The following is a 27550-nucleotide window of genomic DNA, read 5'->3' on the forward strand; positions in this document are numbered from 1 at the left end:
ATATTGCCTATTCATTTGGACCTTGTCACGGGCATCTGTAAGTGTAGGGAAGAAGTCTTCTCACTTTTTGAATACACAATGAGACAAGGCATAAGGCTTGTGTTTAAAAGGACCAAGACGTATCACCAAGTAAACAGTGAAGTAAACTTACTTATTTAAAGATCTTCAGAACTCTTAAGGGATATATCCACACTTAGCTTCTGAAACAAAATACATAAAATAAATGGCATTGTCATATTTCTAATTGTTATAATTATGATTCACTTAATATTAGGTTTCTCTAGAGTTATTACTAAAATAGGGATGTGACCCAAAAGATACCTGTCTTCTCTATAAGCGTTTTATTTATAAACTCAAAAAGTATACCTGTGCATTTATTTTTCTTTAAAAAGGCACCTTACCACCACTTTTTTTGTAATTTATTTTTACTTAAAGCCAAAACTTAAATTGATCATTCCTAGAAAAAGTGATTTGTAGTTCTTTCCAACATCTATAAAATATACACTAGTCATGTATAAAGTATGTCCTCTTAAGCAGGAGAATATTCAGCGTGAGGCTCTACCATTAACGCCACTAATTTGTTTATGTCTTTGAAAAGACAGGAAATTTCCTAATGAGCATTGAATAATAAGTCTCAGTCATTTTGGCTAGAAGATTCTGAGTGTCTTAAATATTTTCACTTCAAGTAAGATGTATTTTTTTGACTGCTTGAATTAATATCTGGTACAAAGTTAACGTCTGTCTATTTCCGTGGTACTTTACTCTCTTGTAACTTCCTTTGTGAAAATCTCTCCAGGGAGACAAGAACCCAAGGAATGAGCCTGGGATGGCTTACATGCTACTGAGATAGGTGTCGGGTGTTCTTACTACACTATCTGCTTAAATCTGACAAAGCCTGACAGTGCTGACAGGTGCAGTGATGACACTTGTGAGCTCTCCAAGTACATGACTAGCGACGGCCACCCATGAATATGTATGCATTCTTCTCTCAGATATTTTCAGTGTCTATGCTTCATCAGATGCTGCAGAAAAAAAAAAAAAATAGGGTCCACAGTGATGAATTAGACTGGTCCCGTGTTCAGTTGGCCCTAATCCACTCCTAGCACTCATGTACTCAAACTAAAGGAAGATAGCATTTGCTTCTGTCAGTTTCACCTTCTGCACAATATGTAATCTTTTTATTTGTCACAAAGATTGAGAACTAGCAAATTAAACCAATGGGGACTTACTGTATGTCTCTTATAAGCAAAGCGATGCGTTAGGTGATTTTTGAGACACAAAAATAACTAAAACTGTACGACTGCAGTAATACAACACTAGCTACTCTGAGGAATGTTTCATCAGACTTTAGAACTTATCTCCATGACAAAAAGTTCTTCTGAACCAGCATATTCAATGTAGCCATCTCCAACTGCTGAGCTAGTGTTACCACACTTCTTTCTGGAAATGTATACGATCCCATTTGCTTTCCGAAAAACATCAGATGCATGTAGTTATGCATATTTAATGCTTTCTTCCAGGTGTTGAGCTACTTATGGAAGCACTTTTTCTGTGCTATCACTTCCCATATTGCTTAGAAAGGCACTTAATAAGAATAAAATACATTTTGCTATGACTAGGCAACATGTCATTTCGCTATAAAACTCACTGTAAATTGTAACTCACATTCTTCAGACTTTCAATAAAATTTCTTCTTACCTAGTGATTATGCATTACTCCTATGTACATATGCAAGTCCTCAAAAGCAGAAAAAGTACTGACCTAAGCTTGATTCATGGGAATGCAACTGGAGATCAGTCTTAGTATGAACCACGACTCTGTCCTGAGTAGCAGACTTTTACTTGGTTTCTTGCCCTGATAAGTAACATACTCATCCCCTTATTTTTTGCAAGATCTGAAATAAGTGCAGTATATCTGTAGAAAACTCCCTCATGGAAGATAATAAGTACAATCACCAGTGATTTGTTTGTTTTTATTGGACAAGCATGTAAAATTTTAAGGGTAAAACTAAGGCTTACTTAATTATCCCAACCTTACAATTCATACTTTAAAATAACACTAACACCCAAACTATCAAAGTTGCTATGAATTTTAGAGAAACATTAAATGTTACTATTAGAGTGCTTACAAGCTGTCCTTGATATTTGTTAAAGCAGAAAAAAATATGAATTTTTCACTTAACCATCAAAAGACATGAAAATCAGCAATTGAAAATGTTAAAATAATTATTTAGTAGCTTGAAGTTAGGGGTACCCAACTCTTTTTTTTTTCTTTGATGGAATGACAGTACATTATAAATTCCAATGGTTTCTATTCTAAAACCCCAGCTTCCCAGGCCTGACCACCATGGCACAGCCTTGAGGAATTATGGCCATTTAATCAGGGCTGAGTGTTTCCATGGTCAACCTTCAAGCAGCGATGCTAAGCCCATCTTTTCTCCAGTGACAGATGAATGCATTTACTCCACTGCCTCCTGCCTGCCAGTACTTCAAATGCCCTGTGAAAGTTCACGCTTCCTGATATATCAGAGTTTAGCAACAGAACGACCTTCCAATATTTGTTTTCAACTCTTTCTGATACACAGTTCATTACTTCCGTAAAACGTCTGAGCAGGAAGTCAGTAGATGCTCACTGGAGCAGATCAGGAACTGCGGCAGATTCTAGAGCTGGAAATTGATAGCAAGGATCCTCTAAAGAGAAGTATGAGAGAGTTTCAGTTTCCTAAATGCTTGATGCTCGGAGAGGTAAAGAGGCAGAATTACAGTGGCTTATTTGCCTTTTAGTGTACTGTTAAAGAGATGCATAACTCTCTTTCACAGCAGTTTGTTTGAAGCTGTCACTGGGTCACCTGCCTTAGTCACAGCCATCTGATCTAAAACCCTTTAGGATAATCCCAAGGTCTCAGTATGCATCTCAGAGTCTTGGATTCATATTCTAACTGCTTATGTACTTTGCTATTGTAAGAGAACACATTGCGACTGCATGTGACTTAGGCTCAAAAACAAAACAAAATCAAAAAAGAATACCATGTGATTTAATTTTGTCTGTTTATTATTATTTATCTCGATGCCTGTTAACCCTTCAGTGTTTCAGGCTTCTAACAGAGAAAAACAAAAGAAATACATACAGCTCTGTTCTCATGAGTCAACAGTTTCTAGCATCCATGGGTCAGACACTAGGCATTATGTCACTTAATTCACTGGACAGCATATAGAGGGAGGAGCTGGCATCACTTCCTTCATCCCACAGATGATGTGGCTGAAGATGAAGCATTTGAGCCCCTCCATCCAAGGTGCTAGGAAGGCATCCAGCAAGGTTGTGACTCAGCTGGTTGGTGTCAGTGTCATAAACTCCAGTTGATCACTCCCCTCGCCTAAATGTCTCTCACCAGAAGAACAGCTCTCTAAACTATCCACAAACCTCCATCCTACTCCAACTCAGAACCTGATAGTCTGTCAAACTTCAGCTTTTCCTAATATTTCGGCTTTTCTCTATAGGAAATACAATTCTTACAACAGGATCCCACACTAGTCTTAGAACATCATATACATGAAACTAAAAAAAAAGAGCAACTACATTCAAAAATCCTTTAAAGGACACTTTGTGTAAGAGAACTGATTTTTTCTTCCATTTCTTTCTTTTAAGGAGTCCATAATTAATTACTTTTTGGCAAGAAGGTTTCATCACCCATAGTAACTTCAATTGAATGAATGTGGTTACATGAAGGAATCTGTTCAAACAAATTGCTAGACAATTTCAGGGCTCAGCAGGAAAGTATAGTAATCTATGAATGAACAATGACTATAGTGAATGGAAGGTACAAAAGGCAGCACAAACGCCAGGCATTTGCCACCTCTACTGTAAAATGATTACCCTAATTGGAATGTCTGGGTGAGAGTTGAGGGAAGAGGAAATGCTACATTTGTATAGCTTCTCATCTTTTTCAAACTTCTTCATTCCTTATTGTCATGGTTTATGTCTGTGTCCCCCAGGCCTCATGCATTTGCATTGTGCATTTGTGATTGGTTCATTGTCTAGTGCTTGGATTGATGGTGTCAGTGCTACCCCCACCTAGGGGTGGAACCAGGATGTAATGTAATGGCAGGAAGAAAGTGTGTCTTGCTCTTTTGCCAGTTCCTGCCTTGCTGTTTGGAGCTGCCATGAACTGCTGCCCAGCCATGCCACCCTGCCTTGGAGCCAACTGAGTATGGACTGAAATCTCCGAAAACTGTAAGGAATAAACCTTTCCTTTCCCAACTTTGGGCTTTAGGTGTTTTGTCTCAGCAGTGAGTAAAAAGTAACTAAGACACTTACGCTATTCTTTTCTGATAAATGCTCCCCACTTAATTAAATGCATGCATGTGGAGATACAATAGAAACCAGAGGCAATATCTCCAAACCTCTCCAAGTCTCTTGATTAATGATTTCCAGTGACATTTTCTCCTTCCCCACTCATTGGTTTTAAACTTTAGTGGGTGTAAAGATGATTTTCAAGCTTCTGATGGAGAAAAGAAATACATACAAGTAGGTCCTCATGAGTTTTTTAAATGTTAATTTAATTTTTTCAAATGTTAATTCTGAATTTGGGTTCAAAACTCAGGTTAAGTATGATATGTCTTCCTTTATACGTGTTACAATAGTTTCTGAGATCAAGAGCTTTGGACCATAATTTAAGCAACACCATGTTAAACCCAGATAAGTGTCCCTTTTACACAGGAGATGTGACAGAACTTAATGTCTTTAATAGATTCTGTTCTTCCTTTCTATTTTCTAGTAGCTTGTTCTTCCTGAAAATAAAACCACTGTGACATGACTTAGGGGTAATATCACAACCTTATGTTTCAAAATGAAATTGCAAGCGTGTATTCTTCAACTTAGTGAACTAATCTCTTATCTCAACATTTTCTTATTCCTCCCTTTATTCTGTTTATTATTTATGTATGTGATGTTTCCCTCTCCTCACTCCCACAGAATCATTCATCATTTTGAGGGTGGCATTGAATCATCCATTCACTTTACATTGCTTACTGTGAACACAACTCATAAACTTTTTAAGGAGAATAAAAAAATAAGTAAAGCCAAAGAGCAAGTGATTTGATAGACCTCTTGAGCATGTCCATCCACAACTGTAGAGCTTTAGATGCCTACTCTAGTTATCCAAGAGCTACCACTGAGTGAGAGCTCTTATCAGGTGCAACCCCCAGTGAAGGGCTCAAAGAAGGCAGACATTTAGGACAAAACTTTACTATTCAAAGTTGCTTCTCACTGTGTGGAAAACGATGACCACTGAGTCCACATTCAATCAAGCCAAGTCTGCAGTAGCTGCTGAGTGTAATGATGTAGCCCTGGACATTAATCATCCAGCACATGAATAAGGAGCTTGTGGGGAAAGGGAGTTATATTTATAAGCTGGCAAAGTGTTGGCTCCTCCTCCCACACACAAGTTCACAAGCATCAGTCTTTTCAAAACACAAGATGTCGTTCAATTTATCCTTTTTTGTTTTCTTCTGACTTACGTGAATGTAAGTATTATAGGATTCCTGCCTGTCTAGGAAGAGTAATAGCTTTGCTCTCTAAGAACTGAACTCCCAGGCTTAATTATTATGCGAGTGGGCCAGTATATGAAGCTGGTAGGCCAAAAGCAATTTAAAGTCTATGCTGCATTGGCTTTCAAATTATTTCATTTCTAATTCAGATGCATATGCTGTTAAGGTATTTATCGCTTTTCCATAATCAGCCCGATTGCCTCATGGCTAGAGTCTCCCAAGACTTCTAAATCCACCAGGCTGCATTAGTATCAATAAATGACACTCTGTACCCTCCCACATGGAATGGGCTTGGAGACTCCTCCCCACATGTCTCACTCCATTTTTTAGTGTGGCTTCTACTTGCAGAACGTTTATCAAATACTGCATACCTCATCAGCAAAGTTGTTCTGTTTCAATTATCATGGCACTGTGGTAAGCTTAGATAACTGAGCACTCTGATGCCCAGCTACATCCAGAATTCCTTGAAAAACTAGTCAAATGATTTCTTCAGTCTTCAAATTAGATAAGACTTTCTTTCTTTCACTCTCTCTCTCTTTTTTTTTTTTTTTTTTTTTTTTTTTTTTTTTTTTTTGCTTGAACAATTCACCTCAAAACATGAGGAACTAGATCACCAAGAGATTCTGAGGGAAAGCTCAGGCTGATAAACTGGCCCTTGTAAACATAAATCCAGGGCTGTCAATGCTGCCAGTCTGTTGCAGTCCATAAGCACCCAGTCCTTTTCACCACAGAGACAGTTGTTTCTACCTAGTGTATTGCATATGAAATTTTCAGCTGAGTGAAAGAAACCATTGCTATGACACCAGGAAAGAATCTAATTTTTCTCCTTCTTTGTTCTTAATCTTGTTGCTTGTAGTTAATTATATTTTTACTTATTCTACCCTTCTGGAACTCAGGAATGAAGTCAGAGATGAAGAACAGGAAACACTGGAAGATAAATAAAATAAAGAGGCATCAAGTTGGTAAACATGTAGTTTTGTGACAAAAAAAAAAAAAAAGTTCATCAGATTCATCAAAAGTATTCAAGAAAATAGTTTGATCTTACTATTAGTAATAAGGCAATAGTCCCTGAAAGTCAAGGTCTTCTTAAAGATCAACCATAATAGCATATATAACAATATCCACTAAAAGTATAAATTATGGGTATCATTTTTAAATGCTTTATGCTGTGATTTGATGTCCAAAAAATTTAATCTGGAATGGTAAGTTCTAATCAAAATTCATCTTGAAAATGCCATTTTGACTTGGAGGGTATTTTCCATATATACATGGAATATATATAAATGCATATATGAAATATAGCTTACATTCACTCTGGATTTCATTTGTTTTACTAAAGAGACAGCTCTGTTACTTTACTAACTGACAAGGGAACTGGCACCCTAAATGCTCCACGATGCATGATTTCTCATCATTTCTAGCACCCCTGCAGTTAGGAATTAGGCAGTCACATCTGAACATGAATGTCAAAAATACAGATATTTTTATTCAAATCTGGGATCAGCCTCATCTCTCTGATTTTTCAAAAACCTTCCTTCATGGTGCTGCCAGTAAACTCAGGTCCTTGGTATCACTATATTACTGTCAGAGTTGGCCGAGAAATTCATCATAAGGATCTTAGAGTTTAAGACAAGCATTAAAAAAAGAAAACATTGTAATAAAAATATGATGTGGGGCCAATATGCATCTCAAGGGTGTGTGCTACTAATGGAAGCTTGGCCAGTTCCTACCTACTGGTGAACAATCTTTCAGGAAGCTGCAAGCGATATATTTGGGAGAGAATTTAGAGACTCCAGAAATCCTGAGAGGGAGAAACCTGAAAAGAATTCGAATACATTTTGGGGGAAAGAGGCTGACAGTAAGATGCCATCAAGTCCGGTGAGAGTGTAGGTTCAAGCTAAGTGGCATTGGTGCATGGGGGACATGCAGGAAACAGTGTTTGTGAGACCTACACAGGGAAAATTTGTATTTTGCATATTTTCAGCTTCTGATTCTTAAACTGATCTCATCAGATGAAGGATACTAGAGTATATCAAGCTAATGTTGGAAAAAATGAAAGCGATTTTCAACCGCTTGAAAAGGGGTGAAATGAGGCGGAGGAGCATGCACCATTTCTGAACCCTTCAAAATGGCAAGTGAAAAAATCTCGTGAGGCTTAATAGCACCTGAAGTGTGGTACGTGGAGGATAAGGAGGCTCAAGCTCTGAGAAATTTTTTTGTTTGTTTCATGTGAAACCAATCACAGAGCATAAAGTAGAAAGCTCGCTTGGCATCTATTCCACCATTGCTGTGGCACAGGGGAAGAGGATTTACAGAGCCAGGCCCTGTTAACACTAATGAAAAGTAGGCGGGTAAATCCTGTGCACATGAGGAACAAACACTGGTCTTTGTGTGGGGTAATTAAGAGCTCCAGCGAGCTCGCAGTTGTTCACACTGTGCTCAGCTCGCGGTGAAAGCCCCTTCATAGTGGCCTTCCAGTGGCTTTCTTTACTTTCAATGGTTGCAGCTTAACAGTTGTTAACCATCTCTGGCCCTAGTTTCTTCTATAGAGCCCTGAAAGGGATGATGTATTGGAAATGACATTATTTGACACTGTTGACAGAGAGGCTTTCAAGGAGGAAACACAGGAAAATAAAGGACAAAATTCAAAAGGAATTTACAAGTAAGCAGAATAGTAAGTGGTTCAAAAGAAATAAGCCTGCATTCAGAATGTCCTTGCCAGCATCCTCTTCCTTGGGACTATGGCAGAAAGAGGAGCCATGTGTAACCAAGAACAATGTCACCAGTCCACAGGTTGGTGTCAGTCTGAAGTTCAAAGCCATAGAAAAGGGAAGGAAATGAATGCTTCAGGGATTTTAGGAGAAGAAAATGAGAGAGCTCTTGTATCATCCTTTCTCTACTCCTCAGAACAGCCATTAAAGTATGGTTACAAATATGCCCTGAATTCCAGAAATAACCCAAGGCAATAAACATATCTGTCTCTTCTTAGGATGCATTCAAACCTTACAACCAGCCCTTGAAATTAATAGGTTAACATGATGAAATTTTATAAGAATGACGTCCGCATGTAGTCTCTTAATTATTTGTGTCACTGGTATGACACAAGGAAACCCTGGCTGAGGAGCAGATGAGGAAGATATATTTAATTCAACAGCAAGCTCAGTCAACATTCAGAAAATACCTGTGCTTGATTACCCCACTCCCTGCCTACAGCCTACCATTCAGCGTAATCTCAGTGTAATGACTAACGGGCTGAATAGATAAATGAGGTTTTGAGATGAGCTAATTCAAAATTGAACTGCCTCCTTATTTTGAGAGGAATCAGTCTGTTCCATGGGTCTTAGTCGTTTGCCAGACTATTATTTTTCTTTTGAAAAAAGTGTCTTAGAATTATTGCTAAAGAATGGAGCTAGAAAGATGAAATGTTCAGGAATAGTGATATACAAAATTCAATTGTAGACCTTTTTTTTTTTTTTCTATAGCAGAATATACTTGAAACAAACAAAAAAGCATCTTTTGCATATTAAAGCATTCCACAGAGAACAAAACCTTTTCAGTAGATGTGGCATTTTCTTAATTAAATAGAGCTTCAGCTGCTTTCACACCAAGTTTCAGAATAAAAGAATGTAAACTAAGCCACTCTAAGCTGATATGGTGACTTTGTTTTATTTTTGGAGGAAGGGCGATATCTCTACCTTGCTCTCTCATATTTTCATATTTCACCAAATGTCTCAGTGTTTTGTCCATCATGGCCACTCCAGCTCTCACCTTCACCTCTACATTCCAGTCAACAAAGCTGAAGAAAAACAGTGAATCAGTTCACTACTTCTTTTTTTCCTTTAAGATCAGCACTATCTTTGTTAGTTGTCTAGTTGCTGAAACAAGATACTCAATATCAACAAGTTAAAGTAGGAGAGGTTATTTAGCTCACAGTTTGTAGAGGTTTCAGTGCATAATCAGCTGGCTCCAAGGCAGGGTAGTGGGAAACATAAGCATCACAGAAGATAAACAGTTCAGGTGAGAGGAAAAAAAAAAAAGGGCAAGCAAGCAGAGAACCTCAACAATATCTTTCTGCCCCTTTTATCTTATCCTGTCTATTCAGGATGGTAGCACCCAAAACCTTAATTCTAGCATCCTTGATCCTAGCATTGCACCATGAACCAATCCCAGCATCACACAATCTAGATCCAGCCACCTCTGAAAAAGCCCCACCTATGACCACATGAGTCTTTGTGGAGACATCTAGACACAAATCAGTACAAGGACCTAGATTTTTTAAGCATTTCAATTCACATTGGTTGGCCAAAATTTGGTTACATTTTTCTATTTGACTGTGAGGAAGGATGAGAAAATGTGAATTTAAGTTTTTAGCATTATATGAAAACAGCAGATTATTACAAGACATTGGCTATTTTATCCTCAGAAACATATACAGAGCACAGATGTTAGCTGGAAGCTTGTAGGAATTTCTGGTAGGTCACTTACCATCCCTATTTGATATTTTAAGAAAGAGTTTCTATGGATTGTATAGTATGGCATGCATTATAAAATAGACTACTATGATATATGCATTATACACAAAATATTTGATATATACAAAATTCATAAAAACATTGTAGAAATAACCAAATGCTTAATTAACTATTCAATCAAATGAGGAATGATAAATCAAATGTGTTATTTCCATAAAGAGAAGTTATTTGGCAATAAATAGGTGTTAAACATTGCTGAATCCTGAAATACAATGAATCTTGTAAAAATTTGCTAAAACCCAGTCCAAAAAAATCGTGTATTTTATGAATTTGTTTAAATGAAGTGTTCCCCACAGATAACCCTATAGAAATGAAAAACTGATGATTATTTCTTTTTGGCTATAGAGGAGTTTGGGTAAATTGTGTAAATGAAAATGTTTTGAAACAGATTATGGCGACAGTTTGTAACTTTGTATCTATACTAAAACTACGGAATTGTACATTTCAAAATACCTAGATGCATCATAGGTTCAATAAAGCTGTTTTACAAAGTAAAACAAAATGCTCATATCCTATAACTCATATTTTAAGCATTTCTGTGACATTGTATGAGCTGTATTTAACTCCAGCATGCAATCCAATCCAAACCAAAAAAAAAAAAAAAAAATGTTTTCAGGGCAGGGGATTTAGCTCAGTGGCATAAGCGCCTGCCTTGCAAGCTTGCGGTCCTGGGTTCAATCCCCGGTACCGATTTAAAAAAAAATAAAATAAAATAAAAGATGTTTTGGGGCTGGGGATTTAGCTTAGCGGCATAAGTACCTGCCTTGCAAGCAGGCGGTCATGAGTTCGATCCCCGGTACCGCTTAAAAAAAAAAAAAAAAAAAAGTGTTTTCAGTTACTAAGCTTAAATTTATGAACCATTACTTAAAACAAATAAGGATTTTATCTAAACATATAAAATTTGAGTTTACTTGTGACAAATTAACTTCACAGCAAAAAGTGTATGTGGGGTGTGCATACATTTAAAATACATGTGAATATATTTGAAAAGGAAAAGAGATATATACCAAAAGTGTACTGTGTTCAACTTTAATTTCTTCAACTATTTCATGACAAAAATATTTTGGAGCTCAGGTACCAAGAATTATTCTAGAGATTTCAAATAAGTTATTTCATTTAAAATTAAGGATATCTCACGAGATAAATGTGAAAATTAAAAAAAAAAACTTTGTATCTTGCACAAGACTATTTAGGTAGTATGTTTCATATCAGAACCTCTGAATTCAAAACAATCAATGTGAAATATCATCTCATTCAAATGCCATCAGATAGGGTAGGCGATACGTGATCAAGAAATTACCTTTGTTCATAATATCAAAAATATACGAACTTTAGCATGTTGAAAAGGTGCTAACATGAATCACTGAGCTATTTCATCAGCCTATTGTTTAATGTAATTTTAATTAAGACAATTTTTTAAAACAGTGCTAAAATCAGAGCAAAGGTTAACAAAATGTGGAGAAATTTCTCACATAAATTTTCATAACTAGCACTGATATTCCTACAGCATGTTCAACTTTGCCCAGCATAGCAGAAGTATTATAATTCATGAATTAATACTGACACATTACTGTCAAAGTCCATACGTTACATAGGGCTCATTATTCATGTTATAGATACCGCGAGTATTGACAGATGTATTGGGAGATGTGTAAACTACTATAGTATTAAACAAAATATTTTTATTGCTTTAAAATGCCTTGATTTCAGTCTATTCATGTTTCTATGACTGACTCCTCAAATTTTTGCAACCACTGATCCTTTTAAGTTCTGCTTTTCCCACAAGTTTACAGTTTAAAAAACATATAATTTTCTGGCTTTTTAGGTTTATTCCTTTAAGTAAGTAAAGCACGTTGAAAGATACTCATGATATGAAAGATACTCAGTATTATTATGGTGCGACACATCACTTTATAAATGATAGCACCAAACTGTATTGGTATTTCAGAGTTTATTCACTGTGTCCATCAAGAAAACATAAGATCACTGGAATCTGAGTAATAAGCAGAGTCGTTTGCAGCTCTCAAGAAGAGATTCTAAGGGTTCAACCTAAATCCCTTTTTATGGCCTCAAAACTGTGTTCAAAAGCAGTGAAATTATCCATTGCACTCCCTGGGTTTTCTCTAGGTTTTCTGCATATGCTCTCATCCTAAACATTGGCAATCAGTTTGAAGTAGCACATATTTCCTGATTTGGATTTTATAGACAAGCATTAGAGAATTCTTATCAGTAACACAGGCCCAGACACTCTTTCTAGTATCTTCTGATTAGTAAATGTTTCTAGTCCAAAGTTCCGTGACACCAAGAGAAATTCAACTCAGAATCATTCCCACCTTAGAACCCTTTGACACTAATACCTCCACTGGTCCATACACTTTTGGTTTCTAATTAAGAGCAGGCCAACAATGCATCTGAGTCAGTTGCAGTGTTGTGTTATTAACTTCTGACAGTTGGAGAGTCGTTTTAAATAAGTGATTGGCTTTTTATGAGACTCCTAAACCAAAAGTTGAACCAGTCCTAGTAACATGTACAAGTGAGAACTTAATTATGGTCTGTTCTAAAACACTCATCACCTTTAGAATAGTTCTGATAACCTAAAAATGTGTTGTTTTGGTTTGTGTCATAAAGTTTTCTCAGGAGCTTACATACCTGAAGCCTGGTCCCCAGTGCAATTGTGTCCAGACATAGAGCTGTCAGGTGATTGGATCACGAAGGCCCTGACCTCATGAGTTAATTAATTCATTTATGGATTAACAAATTAGTAGACTACTGAGATGTAGAAAAAAACTTTAGGAAGTAGTAACTAGTTAGAGGAAGGATATATTTGGGGTTATGTGTTTGGAGGGCTTAATTTGTTCTCCAAATCTCTGTCTCTGTCTTTCTGTCTGTGTCTGTCTGTCTGTGCCTCTCTCTCTCTCTTTCTCTGGCTTCCTGACAACTAAAAAGCTGAAGACTTGCCTCTACCACATACTTGTGTCATGACACACTGCTTCGCTGAAGACCTAAAAGCCAAACAACTGTGGACTGAAACCTCTAAAATCATGAGCCAAAATAAACATTTTTTTCTTTGTGAGTTTATTATCTCACATCTTTTATTACAGTGAAGAAAAGCTAACACTCAAGTATTATCACTGATGATTAAAACATTAAGAAATGCACTCTGAGCATGTAATTATTGTATTTAAGAAAATACAATCGCTATCTCCACACACTCATTCTGGATATACTACTGAAAATTTAACCTTATAACAACTAAAAAGCTAGACTCTTTACTTGTCATTGACAAGACAATTATGGCTTTGACCTATACAGTATTAATAGGTGCTATTCAGCCAACTATTAAAATACTTTGGTCCATCCCCCTGTTACGGTGTCAAAAGCCCCACACAGAACCTTCTTCCCTGGCACCACCACGATAGTGGTGACACAGGGCTGAATCATGAGATGTGGTTCCATTTCTCCCTCATAGTCCTACTACTCAGAACACATAAAGCCACATGTCCTCAAATCTTAGATATTCAAATTTCAGGACTCCTTCTCATGCAAAGTAACCAAAAAGTCAAATATAAAATAACTTGTTTTTGTCCTCTTCTGATTCTCTTGAGAATATGTAGATAATCTCTTTACTATTGTTCTAGGTTTTCTTCGATATTTTCCCATTTTTCTTATTCTTTTACTTACTTTCTTGAGTTTAAGTAGCCCCTCAGCCTTTACAAACTGATTGAAAAATGTAATATTTTTCCATAGGTACAGTTTCTCCACCACATCTGTCTCTGATAAAAATGCATAACATAAAAAGAACTATATTTGAAGTACAACATGCTGAAATAAGTGGAAAACTTGAATTCAATGTCACTACTTCTAGAAGGGTTTGGTGTGTTTGCACTGGACTTCGATATTTCACAATCAAGTACTCTCCTGCTACTGAATACCTTTCCTTCCAAGGCACTTTCCTTACCTCTGTTCTCCACAACTTGTTTTCACAATGCTTCTTCATCCATTCTGCAAATAGAAGATTCTGTCATTAATTGCTGAAGCAAATACTAAAAATGACCGTGAATCTTGCTGATTCTGTCATCATTAGCAGAGCCTTTGACCTGTTTCACTCATTTGCATTTCACTCACATTCCAACAGAGATTAATTTTGTGTCTGCTCTACCAGCTCATTTGAAGTCTATTTCTTGAATCAATATCAATCATTTAAGTGTGGTATGGTCCTGTGGGATTCAAATTAGTCTAGATGATAACTGAGCTGCTCTGTTCCCAGAATTTGGTACACACAGTTTGTCTCTCGTCCGAGGAGAGACATAGCAAAACCACTGATGAAGAGCAATGACTATTCATGCAGGCAGCTATAGGCTAATAGTGGTAAAGTGATACTGTATTTTCTCAAACGTTTTTCAATAACTGCTTTGCTAGCTTGTCAAGTTAGGCAATAATTACCAGTAACAGGAAACATGCTTGTTTTCAAGCCTTTATTAAATAAGAATTTCTTTCCCCTTTTCCCTTTATACATAAACAAATTATCTTACTTATCTCTACTTAAACATTTCCTTTGTTCCTAATTGCCTTATAGAGATGAATGACCGTTTACTAAACACACACACACACACACACACACACACACACACACACACACACAGGAGGGAGAGAGAGAGAGAGAGAGAGAGAGAGAGAGAGAGAGAGAGAGAGAGAAATTCTTTCTTTTTAAACTAAACTGCCTGGAAAATATTTTGCATTGAAAACACAAACCATGATGGTTGATTAGAACAAACATATTTTCTCAAATATATTGCGTGCATATAAATTATTGCATTATGAGTATTTAGCCATTTGGTTTGAATCATCTCATTTACATCTTTGTGTAAATGGAAAAAGAGGTACACTGATTATTACTTTGTATTTTTATGGTTAATACCTCTATTACTTCAGGCCCCACAGTAACAATCATCTTGGGAAGTCACACTAGTGACAGAAGTTCTGTGTTGTCCCATAGCAAGATCGTGTGAATATATTTCCCGAAACTAGCATTTTCCCACAATCTGTGTTTGTTGAAGCTGTGACATTTAATGGGCTATTGCCCAATCTTTTGCAGCAATATTCCAATTAACTCACATTCCCTCAGTGATTCTATTATTACAGATAGGAGTCATACTTCATGTACTAATATGCAACTCTCTTGCCAAAAACTGGGAAATCTAGGTTATACATCAAAATTTCATTTCAATATTCACGCACCATTAATACGACAAGGCAGGTGACGAAAGGACTCCAGATTCCTTGCCTGGTCAGCTACCAATATTTTCTATTGCAAGGTATTCTCTGTTCCATGGGGAAATAAACACGGTGATGTGAATAAATTGAAACTCTGAAGCCAGAAGAGACTTCAGAAAGAGCAAAAATAATTTAGCTGAAATTTCTCATTAAGAAGCAGTCATACTTAGTGGCTATTGGTCAGATTAAATGAGATAGTATATTTAAAGTGCTTCTAGTTATGAAGGCCCAGTGGTTATTCTCTGGAAAGATTAGCTGTTTCATAGATGAGGAAATCAACATAGACATGTCAACGGTTTTAAATTAGTTTTAAACATTACGAAAGCTAGAACTCAGATTTCATATGATGTAGTTTAATATTTTTTTCATCACTCAACAGATATATAAAAATCATCCATTTAATTTCATCTATAGCAACAACAATTTTCTAGAAAATCTATTGCTGTAGACTCATTTGAAGTTTATTAGCTTAAGACATTTAGGATGAATCTGATTAATTTAAAGGGTCATTTGTTATTTTTTAGACCAGTTCTAATTTTGTTCAGGCTCATCTCCAAGTCTAGAACTCAAGGAATCTTCCCAACTTAGCCTTCTAAGTAGATGGGACTACAGGCAGACTACAGATACACACCACCACTCCTGGCTTAAGTCATTTGCTCTTTTAGACTGAAAGGTAAATTGTAGAAATTCTTCAAGTTTTATCATCATATTTACCTATCCACTCTGCTTTTTTTTTTTAAGAAATGGAGTCTTTATTCTACAGCAAATATTATTCCATTGATTATAATTTTTAAAAGTTAATTTAATATATATTTAAATTATGTAGTCACCTAGCAGTTCAAATCCTAATGGACACTTTTTATTCTTCCCTTGCCTATTTATTGAGTGACTACTATGTTTTCTACTGGAAATAGTACACTGCATAAAAACTGGGTGTTTCTCTTAAATAAGGGAAGTTTGGTGTTTAATGAATAGGGCAACAGGTTAAAAGAGTAAGGCATAAAATATTTATAGCAAATTTGTTACTAGAACCAAAGCCTTAGTTTTGGCTATCTCCATAATCATATGAAATGCTATTGATGATGATTCTCTCAATGTCCTTTAAAGATATGTGATATGAGTGTGCTATTTTTTAGAATAAAATCCTAATTCAGTGCTAAGATCAGTTTTCAGCTACTGGAGGAAAACACTGTATTTTCTATACCTTTTCATTTATCATTTATATGGTGCTTTTAATACATCAAGAACTAATATTTTACAATATTTTAGTTGACAAATTGACAGCCTGCAATAAGCTCAGTCTGTGCACAGAGAGGCCCACAAAACAAAGAGGAAGGAGGTGGTGGCTCTTTCCAGCGTGCTGAAGTCTCTATTTCTTTTGACAATATTCCAGAAATCATTTCTAGAATATTAATTTTCTTCTGCATCTCCCATTTGAATTTCCTTTCTGGACTTCTTCATACATTGTCAAAATTACCCAAAAGAAAAATTCTAACTTCTTAGGCTATTCGAAAGGATTATTTCCCTCCAGAACTAATTCTTCACTGGCAGTCCATGTGTTGTTGATGTTTAGCTCTAGAGTATAAAAAAGGACTCTAGAATTCCAGAGAGGATTTCAGACTGGCCTATCCTCAGAAATATTTACATGGCATAATTCTGGCTCACAGAGAACCCTATTCTTAGATGCACACGGCAATAGAATATAAAATAAAAGAGTTCAAGAGATACAAAGAGTATATCCATTCTTGTTTCAATCATGAGTGGCACAACTAAATACAATATGTACAAAATAAATTGAAATACTCAATCCATTACCACATTGTTTTCAATAATTGTGTATATGATGTGGAAATGTTATTATGCAAATATATATATATATATATATATATATATCTCCATATCATTGGAGAAAAGGATGAAAAACTCATATATTAATAAGTATGTTGTGCACAGGGGAATAGTCACAAACCTGAAAGAATGAAAACCCTTCTAGAATTTTTATTAGTTTATGATTTCCCTCATGCTAACACATAATTTTTTGGTCTATAAGACCATGTTTTGTGCTCCTTTGATTTCTCCATTGAACTTAGTAGTGTTTCACAGATAGAAAAGGTTTTAATAAACACATGCTTTTTTTTAGAAAACAGATTCAACTGATAAGGTTGTGCAAGCATGTGAATAAAGTAAAGGGACAAAGCAAATGATCTTGAACCTGACATTCATAACTATGTTTCTTGTAGCTTTGTACAGTATTCAGGAGGGATCAGTGAATGATTTTCAGAATATACTCTTCCATTACAATTTAATGACATTATTTAAATTAGAGACATGTTGCTTTCTCAATGAGCACCATGATAAAAGTATGTGTTTCACATACATCTAAGGAGAAAAATTCAGAGAAAATAAGATTTGGATCACATAATTTGCAGAGTATAGCAATTACTTTGACAAACTAACATTTTTCAAATTCAACGCAAGGGTACTCAGGTTGCTGATCATATGATGAAATCCTCTACCCTAGCAAAGCAGCACTACAGTGTACGTACATGTAATACCCTCAAAGGGCTTTAGCCCAGTGACATATGTAACTTAAGCCACGGGCTACACCTAGCAATGTGTGTGCAATTGCTTTGTGTCTAGAACTTCTGGAAAATGAAATGGTTTAACATTGTGTGACCGTGGAAATCTTATTAGTTATGCTTTTTGCTAATATCCTACTCCATTTTTCAATCAAATACAATTCAATGCTGAGCTAAAGTGGCCAATTATTCACGACTTAGAAGAATTTTGGAAACTCTTAGGAAAGAAATGGACCGAGAAAAACATGATATTATACTACTTATTTCTAGGGATCTTCTACTTTCTCCTTTCTATTTATTACTTGCTGTCAATAAATATTGGTGTGAAACAATAAATCCAAACCAAGGAAAGAGAAGGGTTCTAAGGAAAGCAAGCTGAATGAACTTTCATTTATCAGTAGTTCTTCAAAAATTTTATATGCTTATAGACAGCACCATGGTAAGTTTGGGAATATTCCAAATGCATCTATGGTTATTTGTGTAGTAGCATCCTCTAAATGACAAAATTGTGCCTGAAGGCCAATTGATTTTATAGCATGTTCATAAAATTATAAATATACACATCACTTATCTCTGATTTACAACTTCAGTTTCACAAAAGAGTGAAGATTGAGAAGTTATAGCATCTAAGAAGAATAAAACCATGTTATGAGTTTATTTTTGAATTAACTGAAAATAGGTTTTAGCTCTATTTAAAACTTTCAGTAGTATCCTAGACTTTTACTGAGAGTGGCACTAAGTACATGGTAAGCATGAGAAAGTCAGAATTTCAAAATAATGGAAGATTTGCTATACTTTAAAAAAACTACCTATTTTAAGTGAAATGCTAAAAATAAGCACCATATGGGACTAAAAGGAAATTGGATTATTTGATCTTATTCAGTTTTGAGGAATCTTGTCACAATGAAAAGACTTAAAAACCATTTCTAGCCCAGCATTTCTCTTCTAAAATCATAGAATACAAATACTTGTTTTAACTCTAATTTTAAAAAAAGTAACCAAACATCTTAACAATATATTAACACCTAATTAATATATTGCATATTGTTATCTTAGAAGTATTGTTTAGGTTGCAAGATTTAGGCAAGAAAAAATGATCAAACAAACAAGTGTTATTAGTTGCAAATTTTTTATAAATGAAATACAAGAAAGAAAATAATTTTAAAGTGGGTATTAAAATTTGAGATAATTACTATTGTTTCTCTTCTCTTCATTAGCACAAACTATTAGAATGCGAACTTACTATGTTGTCTTATGGATGTAAAAAGTGTTTCACTGTATTTTCTAACATGTCCTGTGTTAATCAGCAGTCAATGTAGTCATGCTATCTTTGATGTTTATACAAAATTAGGTCGAATCCTTTAAATCAGATCCTTGCAACAGCCCCATGTCCTCCACCAAACATATGATTCACTGATTTGTTACTTTTTCTTTGCTCTTCTTCATATGAAACCATATGAATGTTCATCCCTACTGATTTTCTTTGAAAGTCAGACATTTCTGTGTTAAGCAGTACTGTTTAAAGTTGATGGCCATACCAAGGTCTGAAATCACAAAACCCAAGGTAATGAAATAAAACAATAGCTTTCATGATTTCAAAAATTTTTACTCACCTATTTAAATGGTTTAACCTCTTTTTGGAAGGCTTCTGTATCTCCCAGATGTCCTTGTTTTGCTGTACTAACTACTTAGCTTGCCATGGCTCAAACATCTATGTTTATTTTTTCAATGTTTTAATGAATTTTCAATGATTTTAAGAAAATTTACTGTTTAAAAATCACAGACAGAGCAAGGGGGGTAGTTCGTCAGGGTAGTGCCTGCCTGGCAAATGCAAGGCTCTGAGTTCAATTCCTGTTAACAAACTTATGCATTAATTAACTTAAAAGAAATAAATACGTATCCTGAAAATTTAACACTACTAAAGAATTTGTAAGTAGAAGTTTCAGCCTTTCCTTTCAACTACAAACCAATCTCTGTACAGAATAATGTAAAATTATTTTTCAGCTAACAATGTCTTGCGTGCTCTCTTCAAAGACAGAAAAACCACACAATTTTAAGTATGAATTTAATTCTGACATATATATATATATATATATATATATATATATATATATATAGTCAAGAAAATTTGAAGAATATTTAGATCATATGAAACTCATTATTGACAGCTAAAAGGGTGTAAAGAAATATTTTGAAGCATGCCCTTCCTTTCCATTGATAAAATATTCATTGTTCATTCAATTTCTACATGTGATAAAACATTCTTCCATGCTAACAGATTCCACATATCCTAAATGTCTTTCAGACATTAAAATTCAGAGTATCTGTCACTCTTGCAAGGAAGCATTCTGTATGCTTAAGTTTGAGTTAATTATCATCTCTCTGCATTTCCATAATGTGCATGAATTTTCTCTTGGTACTTGGCATAACCTACTTTATTTTTCTTGCTTCTTTGTCTCTTTTCCTCCCTAAATTTGGATGCACTCTGATATACAATGGCTAGCCAAAATATTTTCACAGAATGGGTAAAAAAGTAAAAGAACAGTTCTAGAGTGAAAGAATGACACAGTAAGACAGATAATTTATAAAATAACTAAGCCCAAAACTCGCATTAACCTGTCACAGTACTTTAAACTTTTTTGCTTTATCCTTCTGTCTTTGAAAAAAACATCGCACTCCACTTTTCAAACTCCTTCAACAATTTATTAAAAAGTGGACAGACAAGGAAATAGCTAATTGTTTTAACTGTGCATCAAATAATTTCACCTAGCTTCATCTCTACTAATATCTTTATACACTAAATGACCAGTAATTTTGCCTATCTTGTTAATAAATTCTATTATGCTATTAAATTGCTGTACAAGGATATTTTTAAAGCAGCTTTCAGAAGAATATTCATTTACAGAAACTTAATGGTCAAGGCCATCTGAAATATGTCCAAGAAACACAAAGAAAAAATACATAATTGAGAAAAACATTGCTGTGATATATTAAGGTCTGCCAAGTTTCCCATTATAGCACCAGGTGAAATGCTCCCTTGGGAATCACTTGGCATGAAAGAAATCAAACCAGAAGGGAAACTAAACATTCAAATTGGTTCATGGTTCTATGAGTTAGAGAATGAAATTAAAGGAAAATTTGGAAAATTATAATTTTTCTTATTTAAACCGAACTCCTATTATCTCAGGGAGTTTATTTTGATATAAGACATGAATTCATCCTGTTTTTTGACATGAGACTGTGCACATTGCAAGGTGTTGGATGAAAACAACTCCAGAAACTTGAATGGTTTGAATTTTGAGGCCACTGAGACTTGTGAACTTGCAAAAGCACGATGGAAAATCAACAAAACCTTTCCAAAATATTTGTCTGACTGAATTAAATTTTGGAAAAGCAGTAACATAAAAAATACATCTCACTACAATCGCATGCCTATTTTGGGGACACAATTTATGGAGTACATATTTCAGACTAAATGGAGGACTAAACAAATTGGTGAATTATTTGAAGACTATCTCAGTTTAGTTTGAAAATCATAATTTTAGCTGTCCACAAAAGTTATACACAAGCTCTAACAGTACTGCCATCTATCCAATTTATTGAAAATGTGCAACATTGACATCTGTTTTTTGTTTGTTTGTTTTTTGTTTTTTTGTTTTTTTGAGACTACTTCCAGGATTTAGATTCTCAACATTTAAATACAATATTTTCACTTATTCTGCTTTTCAGTTTTCAAAGCATTCTATGAAATGCATAATCTCGTATTGCATGTGTGATAGGGTCTTTCCTAAATTGTTGAAGTCACTTGACTGCCTCGACTTGATTACATGCATTTCTTTAATTATTCTCAATTTAAAGCACTTTAATTTCTTTCCCTATAATTTCTGAAGCAGCCATATCAGGGAAATACTAGTGGCAGTAAATGTGTGTTATATATGTATTCCTCTGAAGCATATTGATAAATTTCTCCAACTCATACAAAAATACATTGGCCTATTAAAAGGTGCATATTTATAATCTGTTAAATATCAAGTGACTAGTTAATTTCACATGAAAGTATTTGCACAGCTGAATCTATCACTAAATCTTTCTTTTTTTTTTCTTTCACTTGCATTAGGAAACTGTATTTCCTGTTAAGAACCAATAAAATTTACTTTCTAGACCACCCTTTAGTTGTTAAGAACAATCTGCTTAATATGTAGTTTTTCTTATTCTGTTAACTACAAAAATGATAGTAAATACCATCAGCAACTTGTTCTTTGAAAAATTATTAAATCTTTATTGAGTAGTATGGGATGGATGCCTTTGTATCTATGCCTCATTGTCCTTTCTACAAATAAGATTAATTTGAGAGGCCAATCAGCCTAGTTCTACAGTCCTGGATTTATAGAAAGAGAAAAATCATATTCCTTATGTAAGCTTCAGAGTGTCTGGTCACATGAAGAGAGTTGCAAGATAATGACCAATTTTTTCCCACACTTTAGTTTCATCTGATTTCTGTTCTCAGAATAAGATACAAAATACCTATTAGTGATTTGGGCATTCTGTGTTATGAAGCACAAGAAACTCCGTACTAATCAACTAATAATAATATACATTCTATTTCAAACTACAGAGAAAGTAGAAATCATTGTCTTCATTCCAGAATATGCATAACCTCTTGGTATCTTTTATTCAGGCTTTAGGTACTCTACAGGAGAACAGGAAAGTAGACCCCGGACATGGAAATCTAAAGAGATTTGACTTTTCCAGGTTTTTTTCCCGGTGTTGTGTAGACTCAAAAAGTAAAGAATCAAATAAAACCCTAAAAGCAAAAGAATATCTCAACAAGAATTCTGAGAATTCTGATCTTGCTGCTAAAATTAGCTCTAGATCCAGTATAATAAGGAAGGTCCCTTTTCCTCTTTACTGGAAATTACCTATGACTTTACCCTTAGGCTAACTGATTCTATACTTAATTTGTAAAACTCATAAAGCTAGAGCTCACAAGCTAATTTCTATAGTTAAACCTTTCAATTCTCATGCCATGTCACATAAGCATGTCAAAGCAAGGTTAAGAAGTTGGGCATCTTTCTGATTAAAAATCTTTTTTACTAAAGTTCACCACACACTCATATACCCTGTAGGGCTTTTATGATCTTATTGTGCTTTTATCCACCATAAATTTCCTTTATTCTTGGGGAGATCTGAGGATCAAATAGATCCTTGTGCATGCTAGGTAGGTACTATGCCCCTGAGCTACACCCTTGTTTGCCTACATATCACTAATTTTTAAAATTGTGCCCTTAATGCAAGCATTGAACAGTGTTCTACCAGACAGGTGAATGAAAAAAAAAAAAAAACTTACCCTCAAAGACCTTATATTCCTCTGGAAAATAAAGCAACTATATGTATTAAACAGTAAATGATATTGTGTATCATTTCTGCACAAAGTTTCATATCTTGAAAATAGCTTCTTTCAGTGAGCATGAGTGATCATTGTCTACGCACATGCTAGCTTGGCTTTGTTTCTGATTCTAGGAGAGGACAACATCACCATGAGCCTCTTGAAAATTCTTTAAATAATAAATATGAATAATTTGAATCCTACTTAATGACTTACCCTTGATATCTTCTTGTAAGATTTAAAAGAAATACAATCAAAACCTTTAAAATACAACCAGGACCTACAATAAAATCTCAACAATAAGGGTGAGATTGACTATCTTCAAAACCAATTTCAGATCTCTAATTTTCTATGTCACAAGATAATATATAGATATAGATACAGATGTAAAATTGAAGCATACATTTTGTATACAAATACAATCAAAGGATTTGACAATAAATACTAAAGAAATTTAAATGGTAAGATAGCTTTATTTAATTGGTATTTTTAGTGCATAAAAATAATGAAATGTCTTATCCTAGAAGGTACTGCATGTTCCATGTAGCATTAATGCAATTTCAATTCATAATAACTGAGATGGAGGTGGTATAAGGCCATATGAATGGTGGCAGAGGAGGCTGGAGTTGAAGAAAGGAGATACTATTCCCAGCAAAGTACATTATAGTAGCAAGGTTTGTACTTAACAATTCTTGGAAAAGTGTTCGTAAAATGCCAGGGATTCATTGTGAACCTAAATAATATAAAAGCTACAACCTGCCAGTGATTATACATGTGCTGCATTTGATACTCTAGTCCCAGTGACTTTTCAGTTTGTCATATTTCACAGTCATTTGTGGATTTACAAGTCTTTAAAAACTTGTTTTTGCTCAATAGTTAATGAGTAAAGTGGGGTACTTTTTAGAAAAAAAAGGAACTATTGCTCATGAGCAACTAGCTGGTAATAAATTAATTCCAGACTTGTCTTTGATGAAATCACACAAAATCTTAGAGGAAAACCAAATCAAAAGTCCAAGAGGTCTCTTATCAAGCACTCCAGTACATTTTGGTTTTGCACTATTTCTTTTCATATAAACTTGGAGATTAGCCATCTGATGTCTGCGTGTTATTCCTTCTTCAAAAATAACATTTACAAATCTTATATAAGCTCACTATCGTCTTCCCAGATAGGACTAATCTTGCAATGATTGCTTATAGATTTTGAAGGGGTTCCTCTTCAGTGATTTTAGGAATGAAAAATGCTTTAAGTCTTTTTTTCAAACCAACTTCATCCACCTTTTCCTTCAATATCAGCTCCAAATTTTAGAAAAAGTACTGGAATACTGGGGAAAAGTTCACATGTTTCTGTTCAAGCGCTAGCTTTTAGTAGTACGAACAACGAATCATGGTGAGCACAGAAGCCATGGCAAGTATAAAAGTGACAAATACCAGGAATTAGCCATATTCCATAGAAAAATCTAGGTGGTGTGATTGAAAAATACAGAAAATGTTTTAAGTTTCAAAAGTTACAGTAAAAGCATATTATCATTAATCCCTTCAAATTCTATCTCTCTTACAGCACATCTGTTCCATCATCCATGCCGCTTTCTGAAGCAGTTCTAGACATTTTCTTTTATGAGTTTCTTTACTTGTATTGTTACAGCTGCTTCGATGTCCTGAATAAATTCCAAAATTTACCTTTCTTGATCATTATCATTTGCAGGAGTCAGAAATTTCTTGGTGGTAAAACCAGTGAACCAAGTTTATGAGTGCACAATGTAGGGTCTTTAGGAAATTGCCTTTCTTTAGGATGACATCTGACAGTTACATTCACTGTATTCTCTATTTATCTCATAAAGAGAACTTTCAGAACTGCTTTCAGACATAAATGGGTTTGAAGCCAGAGGGAGTATTTTGAGTGGGTTAATGTCAATGTGTCTTTTACTGTAAGAAATTATTTCTAAATTTAAATATTTCCTGCATATTTTGAACTTCCCTTGCAAATACAATTAATATTAAATAAAAGAAAACTTTAGTGATTGTAAGCAAACAGTCAAATGTGGAGGTTGTGGTAGTTCCAAAATACTCAGGCAGGATTTCTTTTTCTTATTAGAGTCTAAGTGTTGATGGTAGAGGCTGTGTTATTCCACTCACTTAAAAGAGGATAAAATTGTGGTTCAGAGAATAGAGCTGACAGCTTAGAGGCAAATTTCTACCAAGTAGCAGAGTAAAGCCTTGAATCTCACCTGCCCATGTGAAATTCCCACTGAGTGGCCCATCCATTCCAAAAATCCATGTGGAGGACTCACACACAATGCTAAAAAAGTTTTATTAATGTAAATGTCGTTTCTCATTCTTCCTGTGTTGACTCTTGTAAAAACTACTGGCACCTTAAAACAAATCAAAGCAGGAGTGCCTAAATACGTTAGGAGTCATTCTATTCTTTATCCATAAACAAAAAGTAATTTTAAACATAAATTTCAATTTAACAATGTAATATAACTAAATATTGTTAATTTTATATTCTTGTGTCATGTGTTTTCAATACTCTATGTGGCAAGGCGGGGGGGGGGTATTAAATCACTTGTCGTATCTATCCGTCTGTGAAGGTCATGTGAAGACAGGAGATCAGTGTCCCTGTTTGAATTGCCAGCTGAACTAGCACCTGAAATACCAGGGGATAGGACTTTTATCTGAAAAATAATTGACAGATCATATGTACCCAGATGTACTTGGCAGATAGTTTCTCTAAAATGAAAGGACTTCTTCACCTGTCATTTCAAGGGAAACAATTGACAGGATTTGTTGCAAACGATAAAATTGGAGTTTTAAATGAAAATTATTATAAGTTTTGGAAACTTGCTATCAGTCACTGTGAGCTTGACAGCTTCTGATGAGTGAACTGATATTAATAAATATTATTTTTGTCTTGCTGAACAATGAAGTGTGTCAAAAATTATAATATTGCATAATTCACTGAGCCAGAATTTTCTAATGAGCAATGTATTGTGTTACAAAATTAAGTAAAAGTCTATTGAAAGTACAGTACAGACCATTAAATTGAAATTCAGGAGAGTAAAAACGTTTTTTAGCATATCAGGTTGCATCAAACAATTAACTTACAACAGACTGCCACTTAATGAGTTTTAGTGTAACTTCAAATTCAACTTTCCACAAGTTTTTAAAATACAGTTATTTGTTCCAATGCATATTTCTTTCAAGGGAGCAATTTGTGGGGGGACCACTTTCAAAACAACATATTACAGCAGACTGAACGGAGAAGTAGATTAGAGGATCCAGCTGCCTTCTAATAAAGTAGACAACAATTCATTTCACAAAATGCAAAATAAGGACACGTCTTATCAGAAAGCAATTATTTTTCATGAAATATATTAATATGAGATAAATTTGCTCTTTCTATTTACAGGGATGTTCTCATGAGTATGAAGACAGGTTAGGAGTATAGAAACCTGGACCTAGAATGGATCCAGCTAATGCTTTACTGCCATCTTTGTGGAATTCCTAATTTTACACTTACCTTAGTCACTTTTCTCATTACTGAGACAAAACACCTGATACTCACATGTTAGTGAGGAAAGGTCTGTTTCAGCTCACAGTTTGCAGAGGTTTCAGTCCATAGTCAGCTGGCTCAGAGGTAGGACAGCATGAAAAAGAGGTTTCACACATGAGAAATAGTCCCTGGCATAGGGCAGGAGGCAGCAGGCAGCAGTCAGAAGCCAGTCTGCCTCCCCTCTCTCTTTTTCTGTTCCATCCCAGCTATAAATCTACTGATCGGTTCCTCCACACCTAGGGGAACCACGGCCAGAATAACGCTAAACCCATTCAGTAATCACAAACCCTTAACCCAATATCAAGCAACCTACATCCAGCCAGCCCCAAAAGGCCCCACCTAGGAATATATAAGACATTGGGTGACAGCTAGACACAAGCCATAACAGTATTTTAATGCATATTCTATAAATGATGTTTATGGGTTTCGTGTTTAAATATAGGAGCAGAGCAAACATGTGCAACATGATCTTACATAGAAACAATGCACAAGGAATACAAAGACAGGAACAAGTCCAGAGATCTATTTCCTTTCAATCCTACCTTACAGATCAGTAAGCAGGAGAGGTGATAAAATGTGTCCACCTCAAGAGGTAAAATGAAAACATCTGTGTTGGGTCTGTGCTGTTTCTGCAAGAAAGAATTACACCCACGTGAGTCACGGAGCACGCGTGCATCACTCGG

General features: G+C 35.0%; 1 long non-coding RNA gene across 1 annotated transcript; it reads right to left on the reverse strand.

Annotated features, from left to right (window-relative positions):
* Positions 1-3030: 3030 nt before the first annotated feature.
* LOC134474198 (uncharacterized) lies at positions 3031-27550 on the reverse strand. The gene is made up of 5 exons (XR_010044866.1): positions 27410-27550; positions 26880-26940; positions 14037-14080; positions 9242-9342; positions 3031-6473 (listed from the first exon to the last, which is right to left on the reverse strand). It is a non-coding gene; the product is annotated as an uncharacterized LOC134474198 (long non-coding RNA).

Source organism: Cavia porcellus, unplaced genomic scaffold, assembly GCF_034190915.1.
Source record: "Cavia porcellus strain 051 isolate PalLab524CR breed Dunkin Hartley unplaced genomic scaffold, mCavPor4.1 scaffold_31, whole genome shotgun sequence".
NCBI classification, from domain to species: domain Eukaryota; kingdom Metazoa; phylum Chordata; class Mammalia; order Rodentia; family Caviidae; genus Cavia; species Cavia porcellus.